Source organism: Zea mays, chromosome 8, assembly GCF_902167145.1.
Source record: "Zea mays cultivar B73 chromosome 8, Zm-B73-REFERENCE-NAM-5.0, whole genome shotgun sequence".
Classification (NCBI taxonomy): domain Eukaryota; kingdom Viridiplantae; phylum Streptophyta; class Magnoliopsida; order Poales; family Poaceae; genus Zea; species Zea mays.
The window spans coordinates 55478659-55497795 of NC_050103.1; the positions used below are offsets into that span (position 1 = coordinate 55478659).

Below are 19137 nucleotides of genomic sequence, written 5' to 3' on the forward strand. Positions count from 1 at the left end.
GTGTGCTGCTTAGGTTTGAATTTAGAGTAAAATGTTTCTCATTTTGGGTGGTGGGCAAGGCAGTGATGCTCGATGAAATCATAAACTATATCAACTATGTCAGGTGCAGCTGAAGGCTCACACTTCAGTCGCCTCAATCCTCGGCATGCAGAGTAGATTTATTTTCATGTGAGTGCTACAATTAAAATAGCCGCTCTTGTTCTATGACAAAAATCAAGGGTCTTATTTTCATGAGCTGCAATTGTTAGTGCTCAGTACACTCGAACCATATCAACTATATGGGGGAAAGAATGTTACTAATTTGTGACGAAGTAGCATCTTTGGTGAAGAATTTCATGATGAAACATCGCAGGCAGATAGTAATGGAAGGTTGACATTCATTTGCAGATAAGGACGTGCCAAGAATGGAGGAACAAAACCATGAAGACTACAACTGAGAGCCATAGTTGGCCGAGTCGTTTAAGCAGAACATGCATTTTTAACACAGAAGGTAATATGTCTTAGTGGCATAATACACAAATCTTAAAAGTTCTTTAATGGCATAATCAAGACAATCACAATAAGCTAGATAAGGTTTTAAACCTGAACTGAAGTCATGCAGTTGACGACAGTTCCAAATTTGTTCCCCACAGCCAAACCAAGAACCAAGTCCTCACACAGAGAAGAATCAGGCACGGGCTTCAGGCCAAGCTCCTGCTACACCAGTATCTGCCATCATTACTCTGCATAACAGCACACAGAAATGTGAGTTATATGTATTCTACAAAGCTCTCCAGGAAGAAAGCATTGTATTTTTGCTTGTTTGCATACCCGTTAACGAGGGAGATGCATATTTGTCACAGTTGTACTATGGCGACCTGCTATAGCTGCGTCCACGAGCCGGTGAAGGAGTACAGCGCCTTGGAGAGCGATAACGAGGGCTATAGCTCCTGCAAGCAAAGTAATAATTTAAGTCCGCCTTGGAGATGCATATTTGTCACAGATGGATTACAGACGCCTTCGTTCATAAGGCGGATCTCGCCGCAAACCCACCCTGCCTCCTAGACTTCCCATGTTTTAGTAAGATTTAAGAGTTTTGACTAGATAATTGTTGCCAGCCTAATCATTTTGAGTTACTTATGTGGGGAAAATGCATACAAGTCTCCAGTATTCAGTCAATTCTTTGTTGCTCATGGTTCTCAATTCAATTCCGATGTACTGTGAGTTTCACCAGCCTGCGTCTTGGACACATGAAACTTTATGCATGTTATTCGAGTACCCTTCTGCAGCTCCAGTTTGCTTTAGCCAAACATAATTGATTTGCATAAAATTTGGAATAATTGGATCTATTAAAAAATTATCAAGCAGTTGTTCTGGTTATCCTCATTTGGGTGCTACACCAGTGATCTTGTTTATACCGCTTTCACATGTAATAAACCATAGATCCTGCCTTCCGTAGAGGCTGAGGTTGATGAAATCCTTGTTTTCCAAAAAAAGAAGAGCTTTAGCAAGAGTTAACCTTTACTGACACTTGTTCTTTTATTATTGCAGCTTCAACCCATTGCATTCATTCATTTGGTTTGAGCTCTTTGGTTAACCAACAAATCGAGATGTTGACCTGCTGGACTTGATCACGCCTCGCCCGAGCCTAGCCTCGGACAAGGGCAACCGACCCCGGAGGATCTCCGCCTCGCCCGAGGCCCCCCTCCAGCGGCGAACATATTTCTGGCTCGCCCGAGGCCCTGTCTTCGCCAAGAAGCAACCTTGACCAAATCGTCGCACCGACCGACCAAATCGCAGGAGCATTTAATACAAAGGTGGCCTGACACCTTTATCCTGACGCGCGCCCCTCAGCCGATAGAGACGAAGTGACCGCCGTCACTTTGCCGCTCCACTGACCGGTCTGACAGAAAGACAGCGCCGCCTGCGCCGCTCCAACTGCGGTGCCACTTGACAGAGTGAGGCTGACAGGCAGTCAGGCCCGGCCGCAGGCACCATAGGAAGCTCCGCTCCGCCCGACCCAGGGCTCGGACTCGGGCTAAGCCCCGGAAGACGGCGAACTCCGCTCCGCCCGACCCAGGGCTCGGACTCGGGCTAAGCCCCGGAAGACGGCGAACTCCGCTCCGCCCGACCCAGGGCTCGGACTTGGGCTCAGCCCTAGAAGACGACGAATTCCGCTCTGCCCGACCCAGGGCTCGGACTCGGGCTAAGCCCCGGAAGACGGCGAACTCCGCTCCGCCCGACCTAGGGCTCGGACTCAGGCTAAGCCCCGGAAGACGGCGAACTCCGCTCCGCCCGACCCAGGGCTCGGACTTGGGCTCAGCCCTAGAAGACGACGAATTCCGCTCTGCCCGACCCAGGGCTCGGACTCGGGCTAAGCCCCGGAAGACGGCGAACTCCACTCCGCCCGACCCAGGGCTCGGACTCGGGCTAAGCCCCGGAAGACGGCGAACTCCGCTCCGCCCGACCCAGGGCTCGGACTTGGGCTCAGCCCCAGAAGACGACGAATTCCGCTCCGCCCGACCAACTCTGCCCCGGCCTCAGCCAACGGCCTCCGCCTCGCCCGACCTAGGGGCTCGGACTCGACCTCGGTCGCGGAAGACAGACTCGACCTCGACCTCGGAGAAGCCCCCACATCGCCCAACCTAGGGCGCGGGCCGACCACATCAACGGGAAGCGCCATCATTACCCTACTCCAAGCTGACTCAGGCTACGGGGAACAAGACCGGCGTCCCATCTGGCTCGCTCCGCCAGATAGGCAATGATGGCGCCCCGCACGCTCCCTGATGATGGCGGCTCACGGCCCCCTTACGGAAGCAAGAGGACGTCAGCAAGGACTCGACAGCCCTGACAGCTGTCCCTCCGCCAGGCTCCAGCGCTCCTCCGACGGCCATGACATCACACAAACCAGGCACCAAAATCTCTCCGGCCACCACGATGGCGTGTACTTAGGGCGTTAGCTCTCCTCCGCTAGACACGTAGCACTCTGCTACACCCCCCATTGTACACCTGGATCCTCTCCTTACGCCTATAAAAGGAAGGACCAGGGCCCTCTTAGAGAGGGTTGGCCGCGCGGGGACGAGGACGAGACAGGCGCTCGTTTGAAGCCGCTCGCTCCCTCTCCCGCGTGGGCGCTTGTAACCCCCTACTGCAAGCGCACCCGACCTGGGCGCGGGACGAACACGAAGGCCGCGGGATTCCCACCTCTCTCACGCCTGTCTCCGGCCGCCTCACTTCCCCCCTTCGCGCTCGGCCTCGCGTCGACCCATCTGGGCTGGGGCACGCGGCGACATTCACTCGTCGGCTTAGGGACCCCTCGGTCTCGAAACGCCGACAGTTGGCGCGCCAGGTAGGGGCCTGCTGCGTGTTGACGAACAGCTTCCCGTCAAGCTCCAGATGGGCAGTCTCCAGCAACCTCTCCGGCCCGGGACGGTGCTCCGTTTCGGGAGCCTTGAGTTCATGTCCCTCGACGACAGCTACGACATGATACTCTTTCCACTGCCGGGCAACAGCGACAATGGCGGCTGACAGCCCGCCCGCCGGCGGCGGAATCGACGACGTCTTCCCCACGTGGTGGAAGAACAACCTTCGAGCTCGCCCCGTCCTCTTCCCCGCCGACGGAAGAGGAGGCGGGGCAACCAAGGCCAAGCAGGAGGCAGCGCCTCGTCGACTGTCGAGCGAGTCGACAACGCCAGCACCCCAACGGGGGGCGCGCCGGGCATCGACCTCGCGCTTGAGACGAAGACGAGCGCTGCCTCCCCGCGACACGCCAATCCCGAGCAAACGGACGACGCCAGCACGCTCGCGGAAGGCTTGCTAGGTGTCACCCTCGTACCTGAGACGACGGTGCAGTCAGTCCCCGACGTGACTTCATCACCGCCCGTCGACCAAGAGGTACCGACCGATTCCCATCCCACGCCTTTCGGATTCAGCCTCGATCCGCCTAGCGGCTTCGCTCTGGCGGACGCTCTCGTAGAGGCGAGTCCGAACCCTCTGGGGTTTCGTATGCGGTCACCTTGGGACCGGCTGACGGACGTCTCGACCTACGGGCCCTCTGGGGCCGAGGAAGACGACGGGCCCAGCTTTTGTTGGGATTTCTCCGGACTTGGCAACCCCAGTGCCATGCGGGACTTTATGACCGCATGCGACTACTGCCTTTCCAACTGTTCCGACGGTAGCCGCAGCCTCGGCGACGAGGACTGCGGCCCAAGCCACGAATGTTTCCACGTCGATCTAGGGGGTCCCTCCGAAGGCAACCATCTCGGCATGCCGGAGGACGGTGATCTCCCTAGGCCGGTGCCTCGCGTTGACATCCCACGGGAGCTAGCTGTGGTCCCCGTTCCAGCGGGGGGTCACGACCCACAGCTCGAGCAAATCCACGGGGTGCAAGCCAGGCTCGACGAGGGAGCAGGAGCGCTTGAGCCAATCCGCCGAGACGTCGGGCAGGCATGGGCGGGCCAACCTCCGGCCGGAGAAATGCGTCATCTACCCCAGGGCTTCCAGCACCGCATCGCCGACGATGTCAGGGTCAGGCCGCCGCCTGCATCTAGTGGGGTCGGCCAGAACCTGGCAGCAGCAGCAATGCTCCTCCGCGCGATGCCGGAGCCATCAACCACCGAGGGACGGCGAATCCAGGGAGAGCTCAAGAATCTCCTGGAAGGCGCCGCGGTCCGGCGGGTCGAGAGCTCCGCCTCCCGAAGGCAGGGGTACCCCTCGGAACATCATGCCGCGACTTCCCGATTCATGCGGGAAGCCTCGGTCTACACCGGGCGCACGCGCAACATAGCGCCTGCGGCCCCGGGTCGCCTCGGCAACGAGCACCATCACCGCGATCGTCGGGCCCACCTCGACGAGAGGGTGCGCCGAGGCTACCACCCCAGGCGTGGGGGACGCTACGACAGCGGGGAGGATCGGAGTCCCTCGCCCGAACCACCCGGTCCACAGGCCTTCAGTTGGGCCATACGACGGGCGCCGTTCCCGACCCGGTTCCGACCCCCGACTACTATCACGAAGTACTCGGGGGAGACGAGACCGGAACTGTGGCTCGCGGACTACCGTCTGGCCTGCCAACTGGGTGGAACGGACGATGACAACCTCATCATCCGCAACCTCCCCCTGTTCCTCTCCGACACCGCTCGCGCCTGGTTGGAGCACCTGCCTCCGGGGCAGATCTCCAACTGGGAGGACCTAGTCCAAGCTTTCGCCGGAAATTTCCAGGGCACGTACGTGCGCCCCGGGAATTCCTGGGACCTTCGAAGCTGCCGACAGCAGCCGGGAGAGTCTCTCCGAGACTACATCCGGCGATTCTCAAAGCAGCGCACCGAGCTGCCCAACATCACCGACTCGGATGTCATCGGCGCGTTCCTCGCCGGCACCACCTGCCGCGACCTGGTGAGCAAGCTGGGTCGCAAGACCCCCACTAGGGCGAGCGAGCTGATGGACATGGCCACCAAGTTCGCCTCTGGCCAGGAGGCGGTCGAGGCTATCTTCCGGAAGGACAAGCAGCCCCAGGGCCGCCCTTCGGAAGATGCCCCCGAGGCGTCAACTCAGCGCGGCGCCAAGAAGAAGGGCAAGAAGAAGTCGCAAGCGAAACGCGACGCCGCCAACGCGGACCTTGTCGCCGCCGCCGAGTACAAGAACCCTCGGAAACCCCCGGAGGTGCCAACCTCTTTGACAAGATGCTCAAGGAGCCATGCCCCTACCACTAGGGGCCCGTCAAGCACACCCTTGAGGAGTGCGTCATGCTTCGGCGCCACTTCCACAGGGTCGGGCTACCCGCGGAGGGTGGCAGGGCCCACGACGACGACAAGAAGGAAGATCACCAGGCAGGAGAGTTCCCCGAGGTCCACGACTGCTTCATGATCTACGGTGGGCAAGCGGCGAACGCCTCGGCTCGGCACCGCATGCAAGAGCGCCGGGAGGTCTGTTCGGTGAAGGTGGCGGCGCCAGTCTACCTAGACTGGTCCGACAAGCCCATCACCTTCAACCAAGCCGACCACCCCGACCATGTGCCGAGCCCGGGGAAATACCCGCTCGTCGTCGACCCCATCATCGGCGACGTCAGGCTCACCAAGGTCCTCATGGACGGAGGCAGCAGCCTCAACATCATCTACGCCGAGACCCTCGGGCTTCTGCGTATTGATCTGTCCTCGGTCCGGGCAGGCGCTGCGCCTTTCCATGGGATCATTCCCGGGAAGCGCGTCTAGCCCCTCGGACAACTCGACCTTCCCGTCTGCTTCGGAACACCCTCCAACTTCCGAAGGGAGACCCTGACGTTCGAGGTGGTCGGGTTCCGAGGAACCTACCACGCGGTACTGGGGAGGCCATGCTACGTGAAGTTCATGGCCGTCCCCAACTACACCTACCTGAAGCTCAAGATGCCGGGCCCCAACGGGGTCATCACCGTCGGCCCCACGTACAAACACGCGTTTGAATGCGACGTGGAGTGCGTGGAGTACGCCGAGGCCCTCATCGCCGACCTGGAGAGCCTCTCTAAGGAGGTGCCAGGCGTGAAGCGTCATGCCGGCAACTTCGAGCCAGCGGAGACGGTTAGGTCCGTCCCCCTCGACCCCAGCAGCGACGCCTCCAAGCAAGTCCGGATCGGCTCCAAGCTCGATCCCAAATAGGAAGCAGTGCTCGTCGACTTTCTCCGCGCGAACGCCGACGTCTTTGCGTGGAGTCCCTCGGACATGCCCGGCATACCGAGGGATGTCGCCGAGCACTCACTGGACATCCGAGCCGGAGCCCGACCCGTCAAGCAGCCTCTGCGCCGATTCGACGAAGAAAAGCGCAGAGCCATAGGCGAGGAGATCCACAAGCTAATGGAGGCAGGGTTCATCAAAGAGGTATTCCATCCCGAATGGCTTGCCAACCCTGTGCTTGTGAGAAAGAAAGGAGGGAAATGGTGGATGTGTGTGGACTACACTGGTCTGAACAAAGCATGTCCGAAGGTTCCCTACCCTCTGCCTCGCATCGATCAAATCGTGGATTCCACTGCTGGGTGCAAAACCCTGTCTTTCCTCGATGCCTACTCAGGGTATCACCAAATCAGGATGAAAGAGTCCGACTAGCTCGCGACTTCTTTCATCACACCCTTCGGCATGTACTGCTATGTTACCATGCCGTTCGGCTTGAGGAATGCGTGCGCGACGTACCAGCGGTGCATGAACCATGTGTTCGGCGAACACATTGGCCGCACGGTCGAGGCCTACGTCGATGACATCATAGTCAAGACAAGGAAAGCCTCCGACGTCCTTTCCGACCTTGAAGTGACATTCCGATGTCTCAAGGCGAAAGGCGTCAAGCTCAATCCCGAAAAGTGTGTCTTCGGGGTGCCCCGAGGCATGCTCTTGGGGTTCATCGCCTCCGAGCGGGGCATCGAAGCCAACCCGGAGAAGATCGCAGCCATCACCAGCATGGGGCCCATCAAGGACTTGAAAGGCGTACAGAGAGTCATGGGATGTCTTGCGGCCCTCAGCCTTTTTCATCCCGCACCTCGGCAAAAGGGGGCCTGCCTCTGTACCGCCTCGGGGCGAATAACGTTTCCCCCGGGAGCCTGCTCCCGAGACCTGCATCAACCCTCCGTCAAAGTCGACGACACTCCCGAGCCCGAGGCACCCTCGGCCCAGCCCGAGGTACCTTCGGCTCAGTCCGAGGCATCATCGGCACGGCAAGAGGCACCCTCAGCTCGGCCCGAGGCACCCTCGGCACCCGAGGGCGAGGCACTGCGCGTCGAGGAGGAGCGAAGCGGGGTCACTCCTAATCGAAGCTGACAGACCTCGTACCTACAATATCTCCACCAAGGAGAGCTACCCCTCGACCGAGCCAAAGCTCGGCGTTTGGCGCGGCGCGCCAAGTCGTTCGTCTTGCTGAGGGATGGGGAGGAGCTCCACCACCGCACCCCGAGCCCTTGTTGGAGACACCCGGGGGCTACACGCACCCCTGGGAAGGGCCGCTTGTCATCGCCCAAGTTCTGAAGCCCGGAACAAACGAACTGGCCGACAGTCAAGGCGAGGTCTGCACCAACACTTCGAACATCTAACAGCTACGTCGCCTCTACCCTTAAGATGCTTTCAAGTTGTTCGCTTACCTTGCCCCCACGCAAGTTTTAGTCATCAAGGAAGGGTCAGCCCTGCCTCGGCAGAGCCCGACCCTCCCTCGGGGGCTAAAAAGGGGGGAACCCCTCTGTGTCAAAATTTTCAATCGAAAAGGCTTTTGCGTTCCCCCGGCTATGTCGGAAGCAGGACCCCAAGGAGCGAACGCGGGTGCATGTAAGTGGCAAGGCTGACTGAGCCGAGGGACTCCTACGCCTCTGGGTTACGGACACCTCGCTCGTCACCCGCCACGAAAAGTGACCCCTACTTGGGGAAGCCACCCTGCTACTGACAGGCGGGGCCGGACATGCAAAATGAAAGGGAAAAGAACACGACTTTATGCAACGGTAATAAAGTGTTCAGGCCTCAGTGGCCGCAGAAAGACACACGTGCATCCAACAGAAACTGCTCCGACAGAGTTAGGCGTCGCCACGGGGAGGAGCCGCGCCTTCGGCTTCGTCCCCGCCCTCGGCAAAGTCCATCCCGGTTTCGGACGACGGCGCAGGCGGGAGGATCTCTGCCGCGAAGGTGGTCGCCAGCACTGCGCTCGGACCCGCGGCGGCCGCATCGAGCCTCTGGACTTCTGCCAGGGCGGCTTCATCTTCATCAGGAAGGCAATACCCCTCGCTGACCCGCTCCAGGTCCACGACGTAGTGGGAAGCGAGCACGGCGAAGGCCCGCCTGACGCCGTGGTTTAGCGCCTCGCAGAGTCTGCCGCGCACATGATCGCCCAAGGCCTGCAGGCGACTTTGAGGGGAGCTTCCTGAGGGGACGTCGCCGGAGCCAAGGACCCGGCAGAAGTCCGAGACGGCCTCGGACATGGCCGCGTGGTCGGCCTCCCTCTGCTCGGCCGCCCCGGCGAGCGCCTCGGCGAGCGCCTTGGCGGACTCATCAAGGGCGGACTCGAGCTCTGCGAACAGCCAGAACGAAAGATCTCAAACACAAGCGGAGGAAACAAGCTAAAACGAAAACCGAAATGGGCCAAGGCGTACCTCCGGCTCGGGCACGCTGCTCCGAGGCTGCAACCTGGGCTACGGCTAGGTCGGCTGCAAGGGCTCCAGCCCGGCTCTCGGCCTCGGCAGCCCGGCCCCGAGAGTGGTCCCGCTCATCGACGATCCGGTCGAGCTTCGACTGCTGTCGTTGCACTTCTGCGCGCGCCGCTGCCGCCTCCACGCGAGCCGCTGCCGCCTCGGCTCTCAGATCGGTGCAGAGCAACCGAAGGTCCGCCGCCTCAGCGCCCTGCTGAGAGAGGCGCGCAGTAGCCCCGGCGAGCGAGGTCCTCAGGGATTGCAGCGAGCCCCAGACGTCGACCTCGTGGCGGATGAACGATGACTTGGCGGCGCTCAGATCCGTCAGATCCTGAGGGAAGGAAGCGGGGCGTCACGAAAGACGCCTTGGTCACAAAAAAGAAAAGGTATGCCTGAAACCGTTACCTGGAGGATTTTGGGGACGTCCCTGCAGAAAACCTCCAGTGACGACCGGAGCAACCCCACCGTTGCTTCGGCACACTCGCGGAGCTCGTCCCAGGACTGCTCCTCCCGCTCATCGTCGAGAACGAAGAAGGGATCCGAGGCCCCGCGGGTCCGGAACCGGAGCAACTGGCGCCGACCCTCGGAGCTCCGCCGCGCGGCGACAAGGCTGCCGCTCGGCGAAATGGATCGCGTCTCCATGCCCCCCTCCTCCGAGGCACCAAGCGCCAACGCCTCGGCCGTCTCAGCGTCGGCAGCGACAGATCGCTCCCCGACTGGGATGGCAGCGGCTTCAGTAGCAACAGGTGCCAGCACCGTCAACACGTCCAGTGGGGCCGGGGCCACGTCCGCGTCAGTCGCCTCCCCTAGCACGATGGCCACCTCGGCAGAAGAGCCGGCCTCGGGAACTCGCTCCACGGCGACTGGTGCCGCCTGAGCCCCCTGCTGTGGAGCGCCTTGCGAGAAGGTCAGCTGAACGGCAAGGCTCGGAGCGGCGCCGGCTGCTGAAGCCGACGCCGTCTTAAGGGCCTTTCGGGGAGCCAGATCGGTTAGGCCATGGCTTCGCTTGCTGAGGAGGAAAGAAAAATCACGGTCAGGACATACGAATGAAAAGCTAGGACGAAGACGTTCCGAGATACTTACCCGCTCCGGGCCATGATCAACCGTGCCTAAGGGGAGGTCTCTCGGATCTCGACCCCCGAAGTCGCCGCCGAGGTCCGCTTTGCCGGCAGCTTCGGCACCACCCTTGCTTTGGGCGCTTTGGACGCCCGGGAGGCGGACTGCCCAGGCACCGCCACAGCGACCTGAGGGTCGCTCTCCTGTGCTGCCGGCGTGGGCGACGGCTCTCGGGGAACAGACGCCTCGGCCTGGCTCCCCGGGGTCGCCTCAACTCCCCCAGCCGAGGGGTCAAGTACCCTCTCGATCTGCCCCCGCTCTTCGGGCCGGGACCTCGGCGTCCCGACTCCGGGGACCGACGGCATCAGCCCACTCGGGGGCTGGCTTGACGGCTCCTGGCCTGACCTCAAGCCTGGGCTGAAGCCGAGGCGGGCAGCCAGGTCGTCTTCCTCGTCATCATCTTCATCATCGTCGTCGTCATCAGGCGTTTCCGGCAACGGCTCCCTCGGGAGCCCCTCCCTCTCCTGCCGACGACGGAGCTTTTCCAAGGCGTCTCGAGCCCGCATCCGCTCGCGGGCCCGAGCCTTCTCCGCGTCCTTCTTTTTCTTCTTCTCCTCCGTGGCAACCCGCCGTGCTGCTCGGTCCACCGCATCCTGCGGGACCCGTGGCAGGGAAGGCTTGTGCCACCCTACCTCCTGAAGACGGATGGAAATCCCGACCATAAGAACCTGGGGCAACCCGATGCAAGAGGAAGGAAGGAGCGGACACTCACTAGAGTCACGCACCCTTGGTCAGGGCGCATCAAAGGCTGGGAGAAGGCGCTGGGGTCCAGTTTCCCCAACGCGACGGCCACCCGCCCGTGAAGAACATCGAAGGGAAGAGGATCCGAGGACATTCGCGAGCCCTCCAAGTCAGCCTCCAGTGTCATCTCCCAGAGCGGCAACCGTCGCTCCGCCAAGGGAAGCACCCTTCGGCGGTGGATGGCGGCAATCACTCCCACGGCGGTGAGTCCCCCTTTCCGCAATGCCTCCAAGGCCTTGAGAAGGGGTTTGAGGTTCTTCTGCCTTTCGTGCGGGGTCCCGTGGCGCCAAGCATCGGCGGCGACGGTGACTACTCGCTGGGAAAACGGCGGGAGCAACTCGCCGTCATTCCGGAGGTAGAACCACCGGCGCTGCCACCCTTTGTTCGAGGACGCAAGGATGGCAGGAATATACACCGACGCCCACGACTGCCTCAGCTGAAGGATGCAGCCGCCGGCCCGCACTGCCGCGCGGACCTTTCTCTCCCCCGTCGGCGAAGCGAAAAGCTCCGCAAAAAAGAGATGAGTCCACAAGTCCCAGTGAGGGGCGATCCCCAAGTACCCCTCGCACACCGCTACGAAGATGGCAGCCTGCGAGATGGAGTTGGGGCTGAGGTTGTGCAACTCCACCCTGTAGTGGTGCAGGATCGCCCACATAAAGCGGCTCGCCGGCACACCAAATCCCCGCTCGTGGAAGGAGACGAAGCTCACGATGTACCCCGGCGGTGGGGACGGAGCGGCTCCGCTCACGGGGGGAATCCATTTCGACCGCCTCTCATCAGAGAGAGGGCGAAGTAAACCCTCAGCAACAAGATCCTCCAGGTCACCCGCCGTCACTGTGGAGAAAGGCCATGGGTCGCGCGGCGAGATGATGGCCACCCGGTCGGCCATCACCGAGCAGAAGGGGTGGCGGCGCAAAGGACAGGGTGGGCGGTTTCCTTTTCTCTGGCTAAGTCTCTCAGGTTGCGGAAACCTAAGAGGGAGGCAGGAAGCGGAGCAAAGAACCATCGCCAGACCCTCCCCCGAGTATATAAAGACCAAGGCGAGACCGGTTCAACGTTCCGCACGGACCGGCCGCGGGATTCAAAAACACGAAGCGAAACAGTCGTTCCTCGAACGGCTCGCGCACGCGCAACGGCCGCCCCGCGAACCACTCGCCCCGTCGCATTAACTCCGCGGTGGGACAGGCGGCGCCTCTGGCAGGGGAAGCGAGCGACGCTTCGCCTTCGCCAAAATGACCGCGTCTAAAAAGGTACGCCGCGTCGTTCGACCTCGTATCCTTTTCCTTTTTTCCTCTTTCTCTCTCTTGCAACAGGGACCGGGAAAGGGGGATACCCCGAAAAGGATCCTTCCCCGTGAAGGAACCAGGCTCCGAGCCTCCCTACTGATCAGGGGTTCGAAGGCTGGCCCCTCGGAAGGGTTCAACAGCCGCCTCAGAGCACGTGGGCTCCACACCCACTACTGGTCAGGGGTTCGAAGGCCGGCCCCTCGGAAGGGTTCAACGGCCACCTCAGGCTACTCGAGCTCCGCGCCCACTACTGATCAGGGGTTCGAAGGCTGGCCCCCGAAGGGTTCACATCCGCCTCAGACACAGAGCGAGGGATGACCATGGGTACGTTCGATACATAACCAAGGCTCGGGCTGCGCTCCCGAGGTACCCTAGGACATTTCCGAGACCAGCGGGAACGATCTTGTAACGGAATCCCATCAGAGGGAGGCATCGAGCCCTCGGACCCCGTCGCCAGGGGACCGGGTCCGGCAGATCACCCGCAGGTACTTTTGGGCGCGCCTCTGGGCCTCTAGCCGACCCCTAACGAATGGGGCACGGACGTCCGCTCGGATCACCCGCCTGCAGCTCACCGGAGACACCATGTTCGGCGCCCACCGAGGGCAACATGGCGCTCTTCCCCCCTCCTCCTTGCGGAAAGGCGACGCAGGGGAGTATGTAAAAAAGTCGAGTCTGTCCCTGATCGCCCTCTCGCCCCGTGCAGAGGCTCGGGGGCTGCTCTCGCAAACCCGGCTCCGGCCAAACCGTTGACAGCGTCAACATACCAGCCCGAGAACTTGGGAACCGACCGTACACCCGGGCTACGGCCAGCTCGCATGAGGGAACGACCAGACCAGCCGAAGAATTGCGCGAGGCATTAAGACCTCAGAGGAGTCAAACCACTCCTCCGAGGCCTCGGGGGCTACACCCGGCGGGTGCGCTCGCGCGCACCCACCGGAACAAAACGCAACTGAGAAAGGCTGGTCCTCTTGCAAAAAAGTGCGACGAAAGCCTCGAAGCGAGTGCTAACACTCCCTTCGAGGCTCGGGGGCTACTGTCGGGGACCATAATTAGGGGTACCCTCAAGGCTCCTAATTCTCAGCTGGTAACCCCCATCAGCATAAAGCTGCAAAGGCATGATGGGTGCGATTAAGTCAGGAATCAGTCCATTTGAGGGACTTGATCACGCCTCGCCCGAGTCTAGCCTCGGACAAGGGCAGCCGACCCCGGAGGATCTCTGCCTCGCCCGAGGCCCCCCTCCAGCGGCGAACATATTTCCGGCTCGCCCGAGGCCCTGTCTTCGCCAAGAAGCAACCTTGACCAAATCGCCGCACCGACCGACCAAATCGCAGGAGCATTTAATACAAAGGTGGCCTGACACCTTTATCCTGACGCGTGCCCCTCAGCCGACAGAGCCGAAGTGACCGCCGTCACTTCGCCGCTCCACTGACCGGTCTGACAGAAAGACAGCGCCGCCTGCGCCGCTCCAACTGCGGTGCCACTTGACAGAGTGAGGCTGACAGGCAGTCAGGCCCGGCCGCAGGCACCATAGGAAGCTCCGCTCCGCCCGACCTAGGGCTCGGACTCGGGCTAAGCCCCGGAAGACGGCGAACTCCGCTCCGCCCAACCCAGGGCTCGGACTCGGGCTAAGCCCCGAAAGACGGCGAACTCCGCTCCGCCCGACCCAGGGCTCGGACTTGGGCTCAGCCCCAGAAGACGACGAATTCCGCTTCGCCCGACCCAGGGCTCGGACTCGGGCAAAGCCCCGGAAGACGGCGAACTCCGCTCCGCCCGACCCAGGGCTCGGACTTGGGCTCAGTCCCAGAAGATGACGAATTCCGCTCCGCCCGACCAACTCCGCCCCGGCCTCAGCCAACGGCCTCCGCCTCGCCCGACCTAGGGGCTCGGACTCGACCTCGGCCGCGGAAGACGGACTCGACCTCGACCTCGGAGAAGCCCCCACATCGCCCAACCTAGGGCGCGGGCCAGCCACATCAACGGGAAGCGCCATCATTACCCTACTCCAAGCTGACTCAGGCTACGGGGAACAAGACCAGCATCCCATCTGGCTCGCTCCGCTAGATAGGCAATGATGGCGCCCCACACGCTCCTTGACGATGGCGGCTCACGGCCCCCTTACGGAAGCAAGAGGACGTCAGCAAGGACTCGACAGCCCCGACAGCTGTCCCTCCGCCAGGCTCCAGCGTTCCTCCGACGGCCACGACATCACACAAACCAGGCACCAAAATCTCTCCGCCCGCCACGATGGCGTGTACTTAGGGCGCTAGCTCTCCTCCGCTAGACACGTAGCACTCTGCTACACCCCCATTGTACACCTGTATCCTCTCCTTACGCCTATAAAAGGAAGGACCAGGGCCCTCTTAGAGAGGGTTGGCCGCGCGGGGACAAGGACGAGACAGGTGCTCGCTTGAAGCCGCTCGCTCCCTCTCCCGCGTGGGCGCTTGTAACCCCCTACTGCAAGCGCACCCGACCTAGGCGCGGGACGAACACGAAGGCCACGGGATTCCCACCTCTCTCACGCCTGTCTCCGGCCGCCTCACTTCCCCCCTTCGCGCTCGGCCTCGCGTCGACCCATCTAGGCTGGGGCACGCGGCGACATTCACTCGTCGGCTTAGGGACCCCCCGGTCTCGAAACGCCGACAGCTATCGTAATCTCTTTCTAAAAAATGTAATGTTGTCAAGTCCAATGTCAGCTGGCCAACTCCATGATGGACTATGACCCTTCATATGATTCTGAAATTGGGGCAGGGTTTGGTGAGCGTTGGAATCATTGAACAGTCTGCCCACTTTACAAAAGGATGTGTGTAAATTCTTAATTTACCCTCACTTTTTTTCTCTTTCGGGTGGATCTTGGAACCTCAAATTACCTTGGCTTGGATGTATTACTAAACGGCTTAACACCAAGAGACATCTTTTAGGGATAGTGGTTTATAGGGTCAGTGGCTAAAAATATCTCGAGAACTAAAATAGATGCAGTGACCATCATCGGGTTTATTTTATTGAAATACGATGCTCAAAACTATTATGTTGTCACTAATTGTATGTATGAAATTATTTTGTCATTGCTTTTCTGACAATGTTAGTTGAATGGGCAGAGCATCCATGGCTACAATACTCTAAAAATACGCCAAACATTTTCTCTTGGTGATACTGTCGTGTCATGTGTATAAATTTTATGCTTTGTTTGATTTGCGGTACCACATAGATAACGATTCCATGTGTTTCCTTGTAGCATCGCAGGGGCATAAACCTATTTGTACATAATTATAGTGGTATTATAGGTCTCTGACTTGTTCATGCAATTATTTTCAACTTTTTACGCTCTTGACGTGACATTAGAATTGTTGTTCCTTTTCATTCTGGATGGAAGAGAAGTATGTTCCTTGTTTGACTTCCGTTTTGGTTTTTTTTGTTCTTCAATTTATCTTTGCCTTTTCCCTGTATTGTTGCATCTTACATAAACACCTATGTCTCAAGTTTTTGGAGATGTACAATGACTCACTTGATGCTTTGTTTTTAGGTGCCCCTACATTTAAGGGGCGAAAGCAAATCGAGAACCGCAGAGTAGTTGAGTTGGGTGGAAAGGTAATCTCTCATTTTCTTAACCTCCACCTGTTCTGGCTTGAAACTCTGTCATCTCAGTGTTTATGTCATCTGAAAAACAGTCCGTTAAGAAGCATCGCACACCATTAAGTGTTGCGAAGCCAACTCTGAAGAATCAGAAGAAATGAGAACAGAAGAAAATGGAAGAGGTACGCTACTCTGCCTATCCGGTACACTTTTTGTAACCTGTTTTCAAGGACATAAACAAGGAGTGACACATGAGAACTCTATGCAGGAAAAACTACTTGGGATCTTTAGGAAGAGGGACAAGGACACCAAACCTCACAAGGCAAGGCCAGAGGACCGAGTGCTTAGGGCCACAGAAGGGCGCTTTAGGAACGGTATACTGAACGTCAAGCATCTTCTGGCGCCACCGTAACCATCAGGCAAGGACATGTCGGAACCGAAGATGAGGAAGGACAAGCACAAGGGGAAGGGTAAGCAGAAGGGGGGCAGAAGGAAGAGACGTTGAAGAAAGCACACTTCTGTAACCTAGCTTGCTATTAAGAATTTAAGATAGATGATTGATGAAACGTTTAAATGACACCTTTTTGTGTCCGTCCTGAAATTAAGACGTTTCCTTGCTCTGCTGGAATCTTTGAAGTGATCCTTGAAACGATGTAATTCTCCAGGATGCGGTTCAGGAAGAGAGGCTTATTTGGTTCAGTTTTATATGCCCTTCAATCCCTGGGCATATTTGTATTTGTATTGTCATCTTGGATATGATCAAAGCTATGGGTATTTGTCGACGGATGAAATGTTGCCATCCCTAAAATGTTAGATTGATTTCATTCTGCAAAAGGAATACATTTCCATTGTCCAGCTGCAAGAATTTTACATCGCAATCGATTGTTGCATGTCCAGTGATTGTCAGTACAAGATTACAATGGACTTTCAATTTTACACATAAAATTTAAGAATTGAATTGAATTAGTATCGGAACTTAAATATTTTTAGACCTTTTAGGAATTATCATTGTCTATTACCACCCCTAACACAAGGGACTATTCGTGTAATAAACAAATAAATAAATCGGATTCCCAAATAAAATGGCCTCCATGTATCTAGCATGGACTCGTGGCTCAGTAAAGCTGACATTTTCAATCCGAGGTAACAGTAATAATCGGTGTATTAAACGGTAAATAGGTAAGTGCCTATGCGTTGCAACAGAAATATATAATACTATGATAACTTATGTACAAATGTGCGTTATACTGTTAAGAGGAGCCGTCTGTTAGCCCTATATTTGCAAAAGAACATGGAAAATCATGATATCAATGTGCAACACGCACATTTTCTTTGTACTTGCAATGTTTGGAGCAACCTTTCTGATGTATTCTTCTCGCTTTTTCAAGGGTAAGAGTTTAATGTGTTTGACAAGCTTGCAAGAATCGAGCTTGCATTGGGAGCACTTGGCATGTTCTATTTCAAACAGTGCCTGTAGATAATTACTAAGAAGCTTTATTACATATATGTGAATTAACTTGCAATTTTCTTTGATTTTATATAGCTGAAAATAGTCCTAACTATTCAATGGCACCTAATAAATTGTTCATTTATGTGGATAACAGAAAGAAGACTCAACTGTCACAGGGTCCTACCACTGGTTCTTAATCTGTATTCCTGGAAACAAGCTAGACCACAGAATAAATCTTCAAAATATTTTGGTGACTTTCCAAGCCTTCCAATGAACCAAGTAAAACAATATTATTGTGACCAAATATTATTTGTTTATAATAAAAACAGGATTTACTTCGAAGCACAAGGAGTTGTTACTTGCAAAGTCCTTGACAAAGTTTGCACAGAGATTCGTCGTCAGTGGTCCAGCCCTGAGTGTACTGTCTCTCATGCCATTACACAACACACATCTCCATTCAGAAGTATCAGAATCCACGGATTGTTATTCTATATTTTTATTAGCACTTTGATAAAATATAATGATAAGACATATTGAGATGCAGAAGCACTATGATAAAATATATTGATATAAAAACACTAATTGTTATTCTATATTTTTATTAGCACTTTACATAAATAACAAAAACATAAAGCATGTGCATGTAACGAATCAAATACAACTTTAACTTCTTATCTACATGTTTAGAAATGATGACGTGCTTAAGCTTTGAGTCCTTCCTCTTCAAGGCTTCCTCTCTATTTCTTTTAGCAACTTCATGGTGTTTTAGCATCCATGAGGGAAGTCCTTTTTTCTGTTGGATGTCTGTCCACTGGACCCAGCAACGAACAAAAGCAAGCTTTTCAAATTCAGGGTTCTTCACACTTAAAACATCCATTTTGGATTTCTCAAATTCAGCTTCAACATCATCACCAGCAAAAGCCTGACGTATGAAAAAAAACAGCTTGCGATCCTGTTGCTACTCAAACAACGTGCAAAACAAAATAAGAAAAAAATGAATAGACCTACAAATAGGGACTATAGACCATAGTTAAGGAAAACATCTGGTAATTTAGATTTATTGGTAATGCCATTGGCATTGCTCTGACCATTATTAATTTCATGCCCCGACCACGTACAAGGAAAGCTCTGCAGCTCTCAACATCAAGCAGACCAGGCCAGGCCAGCACCAGCCACAGCAATGGCGTCCATGACGGCAGCTATAGACGTGAAGCCGGCGCCGGCCGCTAGCGGCCCGTAGCTGAAGCTGCTGGTGGACAGGCGTTCGCGGCGCGTGCTGTACGCGGAGGCCCGCAAAGACGCGATGGACTTCCTGATCGGCCTGTTGCGCATGCCCGCGGGCCTCGCGGCGCGCGCACTGGCCAAGCGCGTGCGTGGTGAGCCCGCGCCGGGCTCCCTGGGCTCGCTCCACGAGGGCGCGCTGGCCCTAGACGACGCCTTCTTCGTCTCCAGCTCGCCAAACCGCGACGCACTGCTCAGCCCCTCGACGCTGCCCTCCGCCGCGCTCACGCTGCTGCTCGGCGAGAGCGCGGTCCCGCCGGCGCCGGCGCCTCTCCCGCCTCAGCGGTTCTTCTGGTGCAATGCGTACGCGCCGTCGCCATGCACCGGCTGAGCAGCTCGTCGGCGCGGTTGGTCCCCGCAGCATCCAGCTCCTGCACGGTGCTGATGAGATCGTCGACCGCCTCCAGGAACGCGTCCGCGTCGGCAGAGTCCGCCCAAATCAGCCGGTCCATGGCCACGAACTGCGAGATCTGGCGGTCCAGCGCACGCAAGGTCCGCTCCATCGATGTGAGGAGGTCGGCGGGAGGAGGTCGGAGCAGGACGAGTCGTCGGCGAGCGCGGAGGCGAGGCCGAGGAGGCGACGCGGCGCGGCG

General features: G+C 57.5%; 2 long non-coding RNA genes and 1 pseudogene across 2 annotated transcripts; 2 read left to right on the forward strand and 1 right to left on the reverse strand.

Moving 5' to 3' along the window:
• Window positions 1-331: 331 nt before the first annotated feature.
• On the reverse strand, window positions 332-931 carry LOC103635209 (uncharacterized). The gene is made up of 2 exons (XR_557223.4): window positions 811-931; window positions 332-722 (listed from the first exon to the last, which is right to left on the reverse strand). It is a non-coding gene; the product is annotated as an uncharacterized lncRNA (long non-coding RNA).
• Window positions 932-15668: 14737 nt separating this feature from the next.
• Window positions 15669-16536, forward strand: LOC103635207 (uncharacterized). The gene is made up of 3 exons (XR_557222.4): window positions 15669-15828; window positions 15909-15995; window positions 16082-16536. It is a non-coding gene; the product is annotated as an uncharacterized lncRNA (long non-coding RNA).
• A 1907-nt stretch (window positions 16537-18443) lies between these two features.
• Window positions 18444-18875, forward strand: LOC103636940 (uncharacterized; annotated as a pseudogene).
• The last annotated feature ends 262 nt before the right edge of the window (window positions 18876-19137 follow it).